A 5,819-nucleotide genomic window follows, 5' to 3' on the forward strand; every position below is an offset into this window, starting at 1 on the left:
GTCTAAAAACTGATGTTTCTCTGTGTAATATGTAGGTAACGTCTGCAGCTGCTAAGAAGTGCCATTATTGATTAGAGGATTTCTTTTCTAAGCTAACTTTAGCTAGTGTTGCTCACTGCTGGCGCTGTAGGGGAGCTGTAGGATTTGAGCAAAGGGGATCAGAGGAGAGCATAAACATCACATATTTGGATTTTCACAGCAAATTCAACCCTTCACATAAGAATCAGTCCACAGCCTGTTGGAGGCAGATAGCTTTTTTTATTTGGTGCAATCCTTTCACACATTGGAAATAAAAGCAAAAAAAGCTTGCAAGACGTCAAAAATCCTACAGTGAGAACCTTTATATGCCTCCCTCTGGGTCTACAAAATCATGTTGTCCACGTCATCCCACTTTTTTTTCCTTCTAACTCTTAGGCTACTAGGCTTCATTATTAATTAAAAAAATGCCAGAAAAGGAGGTCATGGTGCAAAGTATTTATTTGACTTTTTTAAAAAACCATATTGCATAGCAGGCAGAATATAGACAGAGTTTCAACAATTTTTTTAATCAATTTTAAATAATGCTTTTTTTTTTTTTCTTTTCTTTTTTTTTGTTTTTAATGTCTCTGTAAAGCACTTTGAATCACCCTGTTGTTGAATTGTGCTACATAAATAAACTTGCCCTGCCTTGCCTAACCAGTCTGATTTGATCATAATAAACTGTGGATGGTCTTATGTAAAACCACAGCACTAACTACAGCTCACACATATCTATAAATTAGTTAATGTAAAATAAGCTTCAGCGTATCATCTTTAATAGCATCACCTGTGGTATCAGGACAGGCAATATAACACAAGAGAGGGACGTAAGACAAACATCAGCAAAAAATCAACTGAGTCTGAAAACATTGTCAGAAACACAAGTGATGCTTGCATCTATGCTAGGGACAGTGTTTATATTTGAAGAGCACATCGATTAGTCCACACTGACATAGCTACCCTGCTTGCAACAAAAAATAGGTCAGACTACATTTTTCCAATGGACAATCCTTTCCTAAACTCAACCTAAAAAGGCTGATGAAGTCAACAAAAAAGTTTACACATCAACTTGCAAATTTAGCATTTTACAGCTACAAATGGTGCGATTGAGAAGAATGATTTGTCTTGTACTTGTTACGGTCCTGGGCCTTGGAGAGAGTGAGACTACCCTTTTGTGCTTATGCAAATCTAAGTGTGCCAGGACTTGTGGATGACTGGCTGCTGGGAGTCCTGTGCCAGCCTTCTTTTATGCAGATCAGTGTGCCAGACCTCGCGGACGATTGGCTGCCTGGAGATCCCATGACCACTCCATGACCAATTGACTGGCTGATTGTCTGCACCTGGGAGTATAAAAGGCTGAAGATCCTTCACACTAGGGGGAATTGCTGCTCTGAAGTGAACATGCAGTGTCCTCCTCGTCTGCTTTGCATGTGAAGCCTGTTTGTTAAACCTGTTTGCTGTGTTGCTCTTTGTTTAAACCTGGTATACAGCTAAACTTAGTTTATTAGAGTGTTGTGATGCTGGCTTGCCTTAGTTAACCCTTAGCTTTTACTCTTGCCTGTTTTTTTCATTGTGTATTAATTGTTTCCCCGGTGGTCTGTTGAACAGCCCCGTCGGTTTTCAGTTTAATGTTTGTAATAAAACCCCTTATTTACTCAAATTTCGTGAGAGGGCTTGTGTATGTTTCTCCCCTCCTGTCGCCTAGCAGAGGGGGTCGTAACATACTGCCTGCCTTGTGCTTAAATGCACGAGACTCGTAAGTACGGAAAGCTCAACAGGTGAGGTGTCGGTAAGCCCGGCCCTACGGGGCTTTGAAAAAAGGTTTGAATTGTTGGAATTCCTTAAAATTTTGCCCAAATTTATAATTGGGTACAAAATCTTCCACTTCTGACTAGCATGCCAGGTAAGATTTGTTACAACCAGACCTTGTTTGCCTTCAAAACTTCCTTAATTCATCGTGGCATAGATTCAGCAAGGTTCTGGAAACAGTCCTCAGAAGGTTTGATCCATATTGACATGATAGCATCTCACAGTTACTGCAGATTTGTCGACTGCACATCCATTATGAAAATCTCCTGTTCTACAAGATCCCAAAGGTGCTCTACTGGATTGAGATCTGGTGACTGTGGAGGTCAGGAGTACAGTGAAGCACTGTCATGTTCAAAAAACCAGTTTGAGATGATTTGAGCTTCGTGACATAGTGCATTATCCTGCTGGGAGCAGCTGTCAAAAGATGGGTACACTGTGGTCATAAAGAGATGGACAAGGTCAGCAACAATATTCAGTGACATTTAAATGATGCTCAGTTGGTGATGAAGGAATCACAGATTAAGAAGAAACTATTCCCTACACACTACTACGTCCCTACGCCACTATTACTACCTGGGAGTATTGTGACATGTTGGCTCCATGCATTCATGTTGTTTATGCTAAATGCTGTCCCTGCCACCTGAATGTTCCAGACAAACTTGAATCTCATCAAATAAGGCAACAATTTTCAAATCTTGTCCAATTTTGCTGAGCATGTGTGAAGTGCAGCCTCTTCTTAGCTGACAGGAGTGACGCCCAGTGTGGTCTTCTTCTCCTGTAGCCAGTTTCCTTTCCAGTTTGACATGTTGTGCACTCATAGATGCTTTTCTACTTTGGTTGTAACAAATTATTTGAGTTGCTCGTTTGAGTTACTGTTGCTTCCTCCCAGCTCAAAGTCATTCTCCTCTGACCTCTGGCAACAACAAAGCATTTTTGTACAGAGAACTGCTGCTCACTGGATATTTTCTCTTTTTTGGACCATTCTCTGTAAACCCTAGAGATGGTGGTGTGGGAAAAACCCAGTCGATCAGCAGTTTCTGAAGTCCTCAGAGCAGCCCGTCTGGCACCAAGAACCACATTCAAAGTCATTTAAAATCACCTCTCTTCCCCATTCTGATGCTCAGTCTGTACTGTAGAGTCGCTGCTGTGTGATTGGCTGACATAAGTATTGACAAACTGTTGAACAGGTGAACCTAATGAAGTGGCCAGTGAGTGTGTATGAAGGAATGATAGGTGGAGGTTTTTGCAGTCTTCTCAGTTCTCTGGTGTGATTAGACTGCCTGGGCCAAGCCCCAGAAGATATAGCCTCAAATTTGATCTCTGCCAATTTGATTAGGTTCAGGATTGTCTCTAAATTGCTGAGGAAGCTTGAAAAACTGTCTAGGAACATTAGTCATACTGTCAGACTTTGACAGAAATAAAATCATATCTTCAAAAACAAAACAAAAAAAACATAACCCATATACTAATAAAAAGAAAGATATTGCTGACAATAAGATGCTTAGATTCACGCTGCTGAATGCCAAGTCTTTTGGGATGTAATGCCAACAGACAATAGCAAAGTGTCTGTTTTGATTTAGATAGCATTCTCTAAAATTGTATTTGTTTTTACAAGCCTACATTAAGCCTAACGTCCTCTTCTTCAGCTGTAGCGGCATGTCAAATTCTCATATTAGTTTTCATGGTGTTCTTTAAGACGCAGTTTTAATTTGTTATATGTTATTTGTCCCTTGTTTTCTTTTTTTCATCAACAGTTACAAAGCAGAAGATAGAAAAACCCTAGGAAATGTGAATACGTGCACAACAGGAAAAAGAAAATTAAGGATGGCCAAAGATATCAAACCAGTTGGAATAATCAGCCTCCCAAATTGAAAGATGTGCAAAATGTGGGAAGGCAAGCAAAGGCTTCATTAGCCCCAAGGCTAAAGGGAACACTCAGCCAGCCACAGAAAAGTGCGCTGAGAATTTTGTGGAAGCTAATCAAGTCAGCGTGCACGGCTTTAATTTCATACTGCAGAAAACAGGTGTGACTTTGTTTTATATTGTGAAAAGTATCTGTTTTGGAGCCTCGCTAATGAAGAGAGGGACACCCGGGATGGTAAACTGTAGCACAGCTGAGATCTGTCATCCAGGCAACCCGATGCAAATGCATGTAAATTAGAGCCCTTTATTTTGCTGCTGAAATAAAACTCTATTCAGAACCAGCTCCTTCTTCAATGCTTTTCACAATGCAAAGATAAACTGCGCGAGGACTGAAAGGAGATAGAGTTGCTTGCATAAGTTTGGGGTGGAAAAGCCTCATGAACCCTCTGCAGGCTGCAGATATTATCTTATGGAAAAGTACAGACTTTAGCAGAGGATAGGGTCACGCTACAGAAACAAAGAGAGAAAGAAAGAGCATATGTCTACTACACAATGTGCACCATTCAGTAGTAGCAAAACATCCAATTCTACTCACTTCAGGCACAACAATACATCTAGCCTTAAATTTTTAAAACATCTAATGGATAAACTCATTTTTGAACAGCCCCATGCCTCTATTTTAATTTTCTTTTTGCTGTATAACATATTAGTTTATACTATCCATCTGTTTTAAGAAATCTTATTTTAACAGAAAATAATCAAATACTTCCCATTTGTGTGTGTGTGTGTGTGTGTGTGTGTGTGTGTGTATCATTTTATGTAAGAAATGCATCTTGATTTACTTATGTTTTATGCCAAATGAATTCATTCATCATCATGTTGAAAGCAAGCAACATCTTTGATGCTTGTTATCTCCTTTGCGGCAGGTTTACCAGAATAAATATTTTGTTATCCCTTTAGATTTTATCTGCATGTCATTCAGTTCCAAGCTTCTGCACCCAAATCAGTTTTAAGGTGATATGATCACCACTGAAGGGCAGGATCAAGGATGTTTGTTGAATAGAGCTCAGGGGCTTTATAATTTAGGTACAGCGTGGAATCACATGCAGGGCCTGTAAAACCTCGTCTGAAACACGGATTCTTTAATGTAATCTTCTGCTCAGTAAAGCAAAAGGCAATCACACAACTAGCAAAGTACTTTTAAGAAAGGGCTCGACCTCCCCCTCAAAATATGATTGCCCCTGACCAAGGCCAATGGACTAGAGTACTATTAATCTTACAATGTATTACTCCAGCAGATGAAATGCACTTTTAATGCACTTATACTTAATTTAAGCATTCTGTGGCATACTCCTTTCTTCTTCTATTCTGCTTTATTTTGGATGCACTCTGTTATTACAGATAAAGCCACATGTAATTGTATGCTTAAGCTGCAGCCTTAAAATTACGTAAATACCTAATCCAATTTTAAAATGTATAGAACTCTGAGAAAGGGTCAAAATATTCGTTTTGCCATTTTGCAGAACTATTATTAAATCTAAAACTGTTTTCAGGTTCGTGTGCTATTTCACTTAAAATAGCACAGGGCCTTGCTTTAACTCCTCTCCGTGCTCCTATCCTGAGAAAATCCTAGACATCATTCTGCTTTATAAAATATACATAATGATATGAAAACGACAGAAGGAGAGAAACTATTTCTGTCCACTTCTTGTATAACACGAGGAAGCTGAGATAGATAGCAACGGTCAAATTTTATTAGCCTAAAAGCTGGAAAATCCAGTAATGATAAATTCTGCGACGACAAAGTCACCTTTTTTACAATGGGCTTGCCAATTATATTAAAAGAGATAAAAGTGTTATTCCTTGCCGTAAATTTAAAAAAAATTCCACTTTAAAAAAAAAAAAAAAGACTTGTGTCTTAAATTTATTAGAGATCTTTGATTTCTAAATAGCATCCTAAAAAGGTAGTTAATGAAATGTACAGTGGGGGAAATAATTATTTGATCTACTGCTGAATTTGTAAGTTTGCTGACTTACAAAGAAATTAATAGTCTCTAATATTTATGGTAGTTACGTTTTAAAGGAAAGAAACAAAGTATCAACCAAGTAAGAAGAACCATCTCCTACAA

Source organism: Astatotilapia calliptera, chromosome 7, assembly GCF_964374335.1.
Source record: "Astatotilapia calliptera chromosome 7, fAstCal68.1, whole genome shotgun sequence".
NCBI lineage: Eukaryota > Metazoa > Chordata > Actinopteri > Cichliformes > Cichlidae > Astatotilapia > Astatotilapia calliptera.